General features: G+C 44.4%; 1 non-coding gene across 1 annotated transcript; it reads right to left on the minus strand.

Annotated features, from left to right (window-relative positions):
• Positions 1–1546: 1546 nt before the first annotated feature.
• On the minus strand, positions 1547–1611 carry LOC118584948. The gene has a single exon (XR_004945114.1). It is a non-coding gene; the product is annotated as a small nucleolar RNA U54 (small nucleolar RNA).
• Between the last annotated feature and the right edge of the window lie 11494 nt (positions 1612–13105).

Here is a 13105-nt window from a genome sequence, read left to right on the forward strand (position 1 = left end):
ACACACCACCTTCTGCTTTAGACAATGTCAACACTGAACTCTGAGCCAACTCAGCCCAGCACAGTGTAAGGTTTGCACCCATGCTCACAACTGTTAAACTGTGCTATCTGCCACATTCGTGTAGAAACAGCCTCTAGCTGTGGTTTGAATGTGAGCACTGGCCACTAGGTTTCTGAGCAGCATACCTGTTCAAGTCTCCCTCCAATTTTCCTAATGGATGATCTGTCTTTTTCTTACTTATAGGTCAGTTTTACTTATTGAAAAAGCTTTTTCACCAGGTGGTGGTGGCGCACGCCTTAATTCCCAGCACTTGGGAGGCAGAGCCAGGCAGATCTCTCTGAGTTCAAGGCCAGCCAGCCTGGGCTACCAAGTGAGCTTCAGGAAAAGGTGCAAAGCTACATAGGGAAACCCTGTCTCAAAAAAAAAAAAAGCTTTTTCAATAAGTAATTTTAGGGTTTTCAGCAATTAATTTTAAAACCTGAGGAAATATTAACATAGTTGAGCAGGATCACCATGAGTAGCAGCAAAAACAAAGTGCAGAGGATCAGAGAATATGCTTTATGTGGCCTTTTTCATGTGAATATCTTAAAAAACAATTGAGACATTTCTTCCATACAACTCACTAATGGAAGAGGCCAAATCCTATAGGAGAAATCCAGCATTCCTCCTGCAGTCCCCGAAAGTGTGAGTACAAGGCAAGGCCACCTTTAAATGGCAATAATGCAATGGAAATAGATCATTCGAGGGCAGGAGACATATTATGAAGGGCAATACCACCATTGACACTTGTTAGCTTGTCTCTGAACAAACACTACAGAGCAGCAAAGCTTAAAATGAATGAAATGGTATCCGTTCTCCAGCTAATGAAAATGCTTTGGGCTCCGGGCCAGAGAATAGATTTGGATCATAGATGGAGCTCTTTTTCCAGGGCCTTAAATTTGAATGACTTGAATTATTTTTAAAGTACCATCCTACTCAGTATTTTGGAATAAAAACATGGTTTTCAATTTCAAAAGAAAAAAATCTTCATTCAACATAAAGATGGAATGCACCAGCTTGGACCAGCCTCATTCATGGGTTCAGTAAACAGATAGCACACCCCAGTGTAGATGGGTTATGTAGTGCAGATAGCTCTTGTAGAGCCTTCCTTGCTCCACAGTCCACACATGCATACACTCCACGTGCATGTTCATATGCAGGCATGTGCATGCAAGCATACACCAAATGCATGCATATGTAAGCATGCTATATACCAATACATACACGAAGGAACACACAGACACATGTATACACTCACACACATACTAATATTTTGTGTCTATGAAGCTTAAAAAAAAAATATGCACATGTGACATGGAATAGAGGCCCGTCTTCACTCTATAGACATCATGTACATGTTATATAATTATTACACATAATGTATAACAAGTTCCTACAATAACAGATATTACACATATTATTTTATGAACTTGTAAAACACCCTGCTTTTCAACCAACCTAGAAAAACTAAGGCATTTTAGAATTGCTAGTTTGTATGGATTTTTTTTTCTGGCTCAGTATAGCATATAAAAAATATCAGCTTAATTCAACACAGTAACTATCTCATCACCCTTGTGTGGCATTTAATTGTCTAGGAACTGAAGTCGGTTGCAAGATTTAAGAGTAAAGAGGGAAACCTCAATTTATTGCTCATTTTAAGAATGTCATATTTAAATGAACAGACTTTCTTTGAGACACAAGTATTTAGAAGGAAAACACGTAGTAGAAAGGTGTTCTCGCCTTTCTAATAAATGAGGTGGCATTAGCAGGAAATATACATTAATTGAGACATCCTTTCATCTGGGATGAAGCCGCCTTCCAAATGAGAAATGGTGAAGTTGTGACCAAATCCTGGTCCACCCAGCGCCTAAGACCTCAGTGGGTGTCAACCTGCATCCTGGATCCATAGTCCATCACTTGCAGACTTCTTATCTTGATCCCTGTCTTCACAACTCTAAATTCACTTGAAGAAGTCCTGGGAACAGAGATAGTAAAGAGCTGTGGCTGAGGCTGTTAGCCAAGGCTTGTTCTTCCAGGCACCTGGCCAGAGGAAGGCAGCCAGACAACAGCAGTCTCCAAAGGCTGAATACCAATAGGACTCAAAGGAACTCCTAGCAGATCTTCCCACAGCTTCTCAGCCATGCCCAGGGAATCCTTGAGGGTGCCGCTAGTGAATGTTCAAGCTGTCTTGGTGTGGCATGCAAACCTTCTCAGAATTCTGTGGGTGCCTGCCACACTTGCGTTCTACTTATGAGCTCACTTAGTCTCATGGACTCTTTAAAGAAATAAGTGTGAGTTTCCAGAAACAGACTAGCAGATCCTCCTCTGCCAGTTGCGTTAGAGTAACACCGCACCTACCCATTCTCCACAGGGAACAGAATAGCCAAGCAAGCCTCTGTGTCCCATGCCAACTAAGATGGAAGAGCCCACATCCTGTTCCACAGCCTTTCTTTCCATGAAGAGCAGCTTTCTGCCACACAGTGAATCTTCCAGGGTCTTCAGCCATCAGTACTCCTCAGACTTGGTGCTTAAAGGGAGCCTCAGAGTCTGGAGAAAAGGCTTGGTGAATACAGTGCTCACTGTACAAATGTGAGGGCCTGAGTTCAAATCCCCAACATCCTTGTAAAACCTAGACATACCAAACAGCTGTAGCCTAGCCCTTGGGAAGCAGAGACAGGCAGATCCTGGGACTTGCTGGCCAGCCAAGCTACTCAGATCACCAAGCTCCAGATTTAGTGAGGGATCCTATCTCAAAGAATAAGGTGAAGAGATATTAAGGATATTTAATGTCAACCTCTGGCCTCTACATGTGTGAACATGAATGTGCATATGTATCTGCATAACATGCACACACACAAACACACACACACACACACACACACACACACACACACACACACACGACTTCCATGCTGTGACTTCATTGACTATTTTTCTGACAACTTAGAGTATTTTAGTGCTATTACTAATATTGACTCCATAAGTCATTGCTGAATAGCTGAGTTCTGGGGTGCATGAGGTTACTTTGTAAATCCAAATTAAGCCACTAAGCAGGCCGGACAGACAAAAGCCCAAAGTGTTGGATGTTCCGCTGGGCTACTTTTCTACATATTCATTATAATCACTGAAGCAAAAACCTAATGGAAACTCTTCATAATTTAGCATCTGCCATCAGTTGGGAATATCAATTCCATCTACCAAAGAGAGGATTACAGGCAGGTTCAATATAAAATGCAAATGTAGGAGCTAAGTGAGCTGTGTGCATCAGCTACACTTCACCTGAGTCTCTTAGCCTGGGAGCTTAAAGATAGCCAATGTTCTGCTGGAGTTGCCTCTCCCATGAGCCTCTGTGGGTCCAGCAGACATGTGTAGAAAGAGGACATTGATGGCTGAGAGAGAGTAGGACACAGCAATGGAGGCGTGGAAGATCTGCCTGTTTTCTCCGAAGACTGCCATTGGCTCAATATGAGCTGTTTCTAACAAAGTTGACCTCTTCTGTAGTGAAAGTAAGGTTCACCCGTCCCTCTGGTCTAGGCTAACCATTTCCAAATCCTTTTATTTCGTTGTATAATCAATCCACCTCAGCTGAACGGAGGGAGGTCGACCAGTCTGAGCCATGGCATTGGCTAGACTTTGGTTCTGCAGCCCCGTGCAGCACTCAGCTTCCTTGTTGGCCCTCACCATGGTAGATTCGTCTCTTGTTGGTGTATGCCTCAGACTCTGACCTCTGCTCTGGAATAACTCATTACACTATCACAGTTTGCCAATACCACTGCCCTCCTAGGTAGAACTTTTTGCCTAAATGCCATGTGATCTATCATTCCATGGTACCACCCACTTCTGCCAGCATCTTCTCCAAAACTGTCCCATCTCAGTCCACACACCCCCAGCTAATGGCAAAGCCTCAGGCACTGTGGAACCGCCCTCTTTAAGCCTTTACTCCACCACCTAATCATGCCTAGGAGACATTAACCAGCCTTGTGCCACTGGCCTTTTACTGAGTGACCACTTCCAAGCTCTGGGGCTTCTCTATCCAGTGGCATCTCTCTTTTCCAAAGGAGTATCTTGCAGATTGCTAGACAGAATGACAGAAATAAGTAGTCTTTTTCAAAAGAGCACTCCTAAGTCTGGACATGGCGATGCATCCTGGAATCCCAGCACTCTGGAGACCAGAGCAGGAGGATATGGAATTTTCAGTGAGACTGACAACTTAGGCAGACCCTGTGTGATAAAAAAAAAAAAAAAAAAAAAAAAAGCAAAGGGAAGAGGGTTTGAAAGAAAAAAAAGAAGGGGCATGCAGGCCGGAGGAGACTGTTGATGTCATCTGTTGAACGCCAGAATAGGAAAGGAAAGGAGAAGGGAAGAGAAGGGAAAGGAGGGAGAGAGGGAGTGGACGGAAACAGTATTACTGACTTTCTGAGCAGCTGCTTGCTACATGAAATGTACAGAAAGATGTGACTCAAAGAGCCTATGATTTACCTCAAAAGAATACCTTGTAAGGCAAATACTTATACTCTTACCTACGTAGCAGGACACAGAGATTTTACTGAGGTCATCTTTGAATCCTTGATGCTGAGGGACAGGACAGCAGTAGGCAGCTTCTTCCAGCTGCCAATGGGATGATGTATGTGGTCATCACCCAGACTTGATATATCTCATCACAGCAAACCAGTTTCGTATCTCTGAAAAGGGGGGGGGGGGGGGGATACACTATCCATCCCCAACTCCAGACAACTTTTAGTTTAGTGAGAAGTAAGGCTTCTAAGAAAGCCGATTTGGGCCTGGTGAGGTGTGGCTCAGTGGGTAAGAGCACTTGCTATCCAAGCATGAGGACCTGAGTCCAGATCCCCAATATCCAAGTAAAAAGCCAGGTGTGGCTGCATGAGCCTGTCATCCCACTGCAAGAGTGACCCAGAGACAGGAGGGCCCGTGGGGCTTGCTAACCACCAGCCTCACCAAAAACACTGAGCACTTCATTCAGTGAGAGACCTCGTCTCAAAGCACTAAAGCAGAATGCAACAGAGGACACCCAGTGTCCTCTGGGCCCTACACAACACACACCAACACACACGCACATTGACACACACGCCTGCACACCCACATGCACACACATGTATACACTACACACCAAAAATATAGCAGAAGGTTTATAGAAATTACATAACGAACTTCCTAGTTAGGGCTCTTCTGTGAGCCAGGTCATCATAGTCTACTTGAAAAGAAAAAGAAAAGAAAAGCTTCCATTTTTGTCTGTATACGTGGGTCGTGCAGTCATCCTCATTTATTGTAGATTCTGTGTTGGTGAGTGTGCACATCCACTGAAATTCTGTTGTGACTCCAAAGTCAGGATCTATGGCATTGACATGGTTATTCACAGACATGGGGAAGAGAGGTGACAAGTTTCCAGCCAAACAAGGTGACGCCATCTGATGGATCCATTTCTCATTGTGTAAACAAGGCTCTTTCCCTGGGGCTCCATTTTTCACATTGTCTATTTTGGGTTAGTGACATCACTGCTGAGGTGACGTCACTGTTAAGGTGCCCCCCAGCATAGCACCCAAATACTAGCCAGCATGCCGAAGAAAATTCCCTCTAAGATCCTCCCTCAGCCTGAGCCACAGAGCCGGTGGCTGAGTTCACTGCACATGTAGTGACGGTCATGTTTAATAAGGTGTCCTTAGACACACGTTTGGCAGTGACCAGAGGCTTGCAGGACCCTAAGAGTAGCCAAGAGCAATTTATTACCCCCTAATGCAGCCTCAGCAGTGATGTCATAGACCAAAACAACAGCAATTAATAAGAATCAATGTATTGCCGGGCAGTGGTGGCGCACGCCTTTAATCCCAGCACTCGGGAGGCAGAGCCAGGTGGGTCTCTGTGAGTTCGAGGCCAGCCTGGGCTACAGAGTGAGTTCCAGGAAAGGCGTAAAGTTACACAGAGAAACGCTGTCTCAAAAAACAAAAACAAAACAAAACAAAAACAAACAACAACAACAACAAAAAAAAAACCAATGTATTTAGGGAGTCCTAATAATGGCAATGAGGTGTGGTACCAATGATGCCATGCCATTTTCTCTTCTAGTTATTTAGTATATTTGAAATTTGATATAATGTGTCTTGATTATATCCACTCCTTCCTGCCCCCCACAACTCCACCCATCTCATCTCAAACCCATACCCTTTTCTAATATGTGGAAGTGTGTGTATCTCCTACCAGACCCAGTTAGTCTTGCCCCTGTGCACAAGGAAGTAGTGCTGGCCACTGGGGCCTGGGCAACCTATTGGTGGGACAGGGAGGTTTGTCCCTGGAACCCCAGAGAACAGTGATCTCCCTTGCTTAGCAGCCTTAGACTGCCCATAGCTCCTCCCATAGGGGTGTGGCCTTGTGAGCCTGTCCCTCATACTCCTCATACTATTTTCTGCTTCGTGGAAAATGAGATCTTCCAGAGTCATCTCAGTGTGTCTTCATGTTAGCATGGGTGGACCTCCTCACCGTTCAGACCTACCCAGTTCTGAGCCCCACCCCCACCCTTGCATCTGCTCTGGGACACAGGCAAAGAGGCCGTCCTTGACCTCAGGCACTCCTCACCAGACTTAAGGTGACAAAAGAGAAGTGGAAACATAAGTACCAGGGTGAACCAGCTCCCTGAGGCACAGCTCAAGGGAAGCAGGGCAGTTTCCTAGTGGTGACCTTGAACTGTTAATTTCATGTTTCCTCCCAGGAACTCTGCAGAGAAAGTTCGCCTGTAGTTGGGCCTTCTAATTAACTCTAAAGTTCCTACCACATCAGCTAACACCTGTAGACAACCCTCAAGCTTGCCTCTCTCCTGACTAGAGTCAAAAACCTGATGTAGGTGAGAACAGCACCATAGGAAATCCCTCTTTGTCTATAGGAAATGATGGCTGTGTTTCCCTCAGCCTGATGACATTGGAGACCTTGTAACCCTACAGCTGAAGAAACAGGAGTTAGGGCATTCAAACTAGAAATAGTAATGTTGTTTTATGAAGCTCCTAGTCTGTGCCAAGGTGCTGGGGACACAGAGGTAAATGTGAAGCCTCTGCCTGTACGTATCTCATGATCTAGTAGGAAAGCCTGGTCATTGTAAACATGGGACAAATGCTACAGGTGAGGGTGGTGCATACATACAGGGTATACATACAGGGTATACATACGTACAGGGTATACGTACAGGGGCTGCTGGGCATACATAATCGGGGTGGAGGCTTGTGCTTCTTGATGGAGTCTTGAAGGTGGAGAAACCTGGCAAATGAAGGAAGTCAGGGGTGACTGTGGAGCAGTAGAGGTTACCATCCTAGTATAAAGAAGCATTCCCTCGTGAAATGCTGGAGGTTAACATCCCAGTATAAAGAGGGAGAGACATGAAAGGGTTAAGGAGCACAGAGTGCAAACTAAGGGACTTCTATGAGAGAAGGCAAGTGGGAAGTGATTCCTGGCTCATGAGTAACCTTGAAAGCCAAGTAGGAAGAAGCATCCTCTGAAGGACGCCACAGAGGCCATCAAAACTATCACCTCTGCACTCGCTGTGGCGGCTCAATTAAAGTGGTACAGAGAATGCATCATGGGCCGGGCACATCTGAGGATGAAGAGAGCAGTCTAGCTCTTGGGAAAATCACTAAGGAAATAAACCAAGAAAAGAGAAATGAGAACACAGCAAAAGGCCACCCAGAGAGGAAAGCACTAGCCAGCTGCCTGGGGTCGCCTTGCATTGCGCAGAGTAAGCTGTATATGCCTGAGAACAGAAGAACGTGGGCCTGTTCCGAGGCAGTCATATCGAAGAGAGTAAAAAAGGGATGAGGTGCCCAGAAGTGAAACAAGAGATGGAATAATGGCAGGTATAACAAGAGGGAGGCAGAATCCCATGACGGTGGGAAGGGAAGCACAGTGTAATTGACCATGAGTGACCAGGAGTATTGGTGAGGAAGTAGACAGAAGTGAGGAGGTAAGTGGTAGGCAGGAGTTTGTATCCCAACTACATCAGAGGCTGAGACAGGACCACTTGGACTACAGAATGAGTTCAAGGCCAGCCTGGGTAACTTAGCAAGACCTTGTCTCAAAAGAAGGTGTAAAGGGGGCTGGCAGGATGTCTCAGCAGGTTATGACGCTTGTCTGCAAGCTTGACCACCTGGGTTCAATCCCTGAAACCCACATGGTGGAAAGAGAGAACCAGCTCCTATAGGCTCTCTTCTGACACCCTCGCATACATCTTGACATATATGTGCACCCACGGAATAAACAAATGTAAAAGCTATTTAAATAAATAAGATATAAAAAAGAGGGCTGTATGGCATAGCTCAAGATTGAATGCCTGCCTGGCATATACAAAACCCTGGCTCATCCCCCAGCACCTGCATCTCCCTCAAAAAGCAAATGTAGAACAGCTGGTGTTTAAACTTGACTTTCAAAGGAAGAAATGATGTAAGTGCTAATGTTGGAGAATAGAAGGCTAGTGGGTGGCTTGCTGTGGCCACTGTAGTGTAGCTTTGGTTGCTTATGGCTAATAGGACACAGGAAACATGATACAAACAACACAGCCCACACAATGCAAGCCTCAGAATGAGGAAAGTAGATGAGCTTTTGGTCAGGAGTTCCAAAAGAGGGTGTCTTTAATGCAACCTTCCAGAGAGTAATAGATCACGTCAGAGTCCGACCCCAGTGCCCTGTGATGGCTTCTCTGTAGCTTCCTCCTGAGGCAAGTTCTGTCTTAGAGTGTGCCATCTGCAAAACAAGCCATGTAATAGCTAGTCACACATGTTGCAGGCTGCAATGAGAAGCAAGAGATATGTGTGAAGAGCACTTTGAAGATTGAAAAGCCTCATATGATTGTGAGATGTCACCATGTGAGAACAGGGTCCTTCTCGCTGCCCTTTGCCATTTTGCTGAAGGGCCTTTGTCTGTGGCTATTATTTCAAGCACCAGGGAAGCTTCCTTACAAACTGCAGGCAGGCCCTCTCTCTTCTGGAAATTTTCATCTGTTTAGTTACTATCCCCACAACTGATCAAGAAGGACAATCTACAGACACATTAGACACTTCAAAAAAGAAAAGAAAGAAGGAAGGGAGGAAGGGAGGGAGGGAGGAAGGGAGGGAGGGAGGAAAGAAGGAAGGAAGGAAGAAAGGAAGGAAGGAAGGAAGGAAGGAAGGAAGGAAGGAAGGGAGGAAGGAAGAAATGTTGAGGTTAATGAGGTGGCTCACTTAGTAAAGTACTTGACATCCATGAAAAAGGACTTGAGTTCACATCCCCAGTATCCACCTAAAAACCCAGTACAGAGCACATGTCTGCCACCCTGGTGACTGGGAAGGTACAGACAGGTAAATTCCTGGGCCTTGCTAGCCAGTCAGTCTAGCCAATCAGTGAGCTCCAGGCTCAGAGAGAGACCCTGACTGAAAAACTAAAGTGGAAGAGTAGACCAACATCACCCAACATCAACATCAACCTCTGCCCTCCACATGCACAAACACTCACAAACCCATACATATACCTGCAGCTGCATGCACACGTGCATACACACATACATACACTGCATACACATACACACACACACAAATCAAACTAGAAAAGAAAAGAAGAAGAAGAAGAAGAAGAAGAAGAAGAAGAAGAAGAAGAAGAAGAAGAAGAAGAAGAAGAAAGTTAAGGTACTCCTAATCATAAATAACTTTTAAAAGTACTAGAGAAGTATTGTGGTTTATGCCTAGAATTCCAGCACTTGGGAGACTGAGGTAGGAAGATCTCAAATTGAAGGCCAGCCTGGGCTACATGATACAAATTATTTCTATGTATTTAATCTTCCAAGTTAGGAAGTGAGGAAAGAAATGTTTGTGACAGCCACTGGCTCAGAGAAAGCTGCCATCAGAGCATGGCTTCTTCAACAGCATTGCCACAGAGCAAGCACGCCGTCTTTTTTCATTTCCCACCCCTTGATTGCTTCTACTTAGCCTTTTCCTCCTACCCCAACAGAGCAAGTGTTTCCATGACATCTGCCATGTTGTGCTCAATGTATTTCCAATGACTAAAACACAAAATGGCCTGTGCTAGGTATTCTAGACTAAAACAATGGCTGCAAACTGGGCCGGCCTTTAATCTCAACACTGGGGAAGCAGAGGCAGGAGGATCTCTGTGAATTCAAGGCCAGCCTGCTCTGTATAGTGAGCTCCAGGCCAATTATGTATGTCTATGTAATGAAATTTTGTCTCAAAAATAAATAAATAAATAAAATAAAAAACAAAAACAAATGAAATAGCTTCAATGTGACAGAATGTTTATCATTAAAACTGTTGCAAATATGAGTTCTTCAAGCCACAGGTAGGGTTTGGGTGTTTGTTTTGTTTTGTTTGTTTTTTTGCTATCTTAAAGATTTCTATTTTTATTTTATATACATACATATGTTGCCTGCATGTATGCTTGGTGCCCACAAAAGCCAGATACGGCCTTAGATCCCCTGGAACTGGAGTTGCAAATGATTGTGAGCCACCATGTGGGTGCTGGGAATCAAATCCAGTCCTCTGCAAAAAGAACAAGTATTCTTAACCATGGAACCATCTCTCCAGCCCCTACCTTTTTATATTGGTGTATTGGGGACTGTGAATGTATCTCCGTTGTAATAGCTTGCCTGTCATGTATGAGGCCAATCCTCAATAGGGTATTCTTTTTTAAGTTAAAATGAATGTATTTTCTATTTAAACATACCAATTCTAGCACCTGTTGGAACACCCCAGAAAGTCAGGCAGCAGGGGGTAGGGCTTTTCTTTTCCCAAATGCCAGATAATCAGGAATAAAGGCTCTCTCTGCTCTCTAGGTCACCCCTAACCCTTCTCCTGTGTATTGTCTCTTGAAACTAGGCCACTGATCCTTGAGCAGTTCAGAATATGTGAACCCACTTTAAAAGCAAACCAGTAAAGAACAATGCAACAGACGAAATTAAAAATTAAAATAAAGAAGGTGCCAAGCTTGTTGTCATAGACCTGCAATCACAACTACTCGGGAGTCTAAGGCAGGAAGATCCCAAGTTCAAAGCCTACCTATGCTATAGGGTGAATTCAAAGACCCCGGAGTAACTTGTTAAGACTTTGTCTCAGATTTAAAAAAAAAAAAAAAAAAAAAAAAGTAAAAAGAGGGTGAGGGATATAATTCAATGGTAGAGTTCTTATTTCTTATCTAATGCATCCAAGGCCCAAGGTTTACTTTTACTATCACCCAAAAAAAGGAGAGGGAGGAGAAAGAAAGCAGAAGAAATTCTATCACCTGTTGGAATAAAGAGAAAAGAGAGGAAAAGAAACTCCATTTCACCAGCCCAGTACTTTGGGTGGCCTGGCCAGCTCTTCCCCGGCATGCTTACTGTAGTGATGGACCCCTTAGCCATGCATGTCAGAGCGTTACTCTTCATTGCTTCCTTATATTACAGAGATCAAAATAAAAGCAACTGCTTTTGCAGAAGGCCTAATGCATAGCAAAAAAAAGAAAAAAAAAAAGTTTTGTTTTAATTCCTGGGTCAACAGGAAGAGTTGCCTAACATACTCAAAGCCCTAGGTTGTATCCCCAGTGCTTAATAAAACTGGTCATGTTTGGGGCACACCTGTAATCTCTGCACTTGGGTGGTGGAGACAGGGATATCAGAAGTTCAAGGACATCCTTAACTATATAGCAAGTTTGATCCCAGCCTAGGCTATGTGAGACCATGACCCATGAGGGAAAAAAAAAAAAAAAAAAACCACAGGGAGGAGGGGATAGAGTCAAGCCAACTGTGAACGTTTGTACCTGGACTACCAATACTTAGAAGCTGAGAGAGAAGGATCACCATAAACTCCAGACCAGCCTGGGCTACAAAGTGAGACTCTGCCAAAAATGGGGTTGTGGGGTGTGGGGAGGTGGTGAGGAGCAATTAATTGCTCAAAAGGTTCCAGGATGTTCTTCTGACCTTTACAAGGTCAAGAAACTTTGATAACCTATGCCTGCGCCTGAACGGAAAGACATCTGGTAAACCACACTTGTCATTTCAAGTCAGTGTGATAAAGCTCGCTGAGGTTTATTAACACAGACATGTTGATCAAGGCTGGTCTGTGCCACACAGGAGAACTGTTCCCTAGCAGTGCATTCTTTGGCTTTCAACAAGAGGCCCGTTGTCTGTGGACTTTCCTATTCTCTAGCCACAGAGGAGAAAGCCAACCCTACCCACCTGGATTTGGCTGTTATGAGGTTTAAAGAGGATCATTCATTTTCATTACAGCCCTTGAAGCCCTTCTGTCCCTCCTCATTAATGAATTTCTAGTCTTCCATTTAAAAAACACAACACAACAACAAACAAACAAACAGACAAAAGGATCCGGCAGAGGACGCAGTTAAGTGGCTGGCAGGCATGACTGTGCAGGCTTTAGAGGAGGGGGTTGGCCATTTACTGACTGTGAGGAGAGGCTGACATCCTTGGTTAGTATGCTAATTTTGTCTCTTTCATTTAACATTCAGATCAGGTCTATACAGGCCCTCCCTAGCCGCAGAGTCCAGGGATGGGTGGCTGTCTGCCTAACAGCATAGAACATGCTTTGCATGAATTACATAAATACCCAAGCATCGAGTCTGCACCGACCTCACACTTTCCCTCCCTCTTCCAAGAGACACACAGACACTGAGCCACATGCATGCAAGCACGCACTGCACATGATGCTGACACATGTACCCACAAACAGCACAGGCACAGGGCTTTATGAACACTGATGGCATGCAGAGAGGTACCCTAACCGTCCATAGCTGGATTTAGTCCATATTCTTTGGGTCTCTAATATATGTGCAGGATGTTCTTTCTACTGCTCAGGGAAACTTGAGATATACTGGGGAGCCCAAAATAAAGAAGCAAGGTAAAAGTTTAAAAAAAAAAAATACCCATTTGTAGGAAATCATATCTAAACTACCGTAGCCAGGATGTTTTTGAAAGTCCACTTTTGCACTCGTGGAAAAGAGAACTGTATAGCTCCATTAACTGAACACCCAGAGAAAAGAAAATACAACTGTTTTTATTCCTTGGTGTCCCCACTCTGTCCATGTGTGTTTGGAACAC

This window comes from Onychomys torridus, chromosome 5, assembly GCF_903995425.1.
Source record: "Onychomys torridus chromosome 5, mOncTor1.1, whole genome shotgun sequence".
Lineage (NCBI taxonomy): Eukaryota > Metazoa > Chordata > Mammalia > Rodentia > Cricetidae > Onychomys > Onychomys torridus.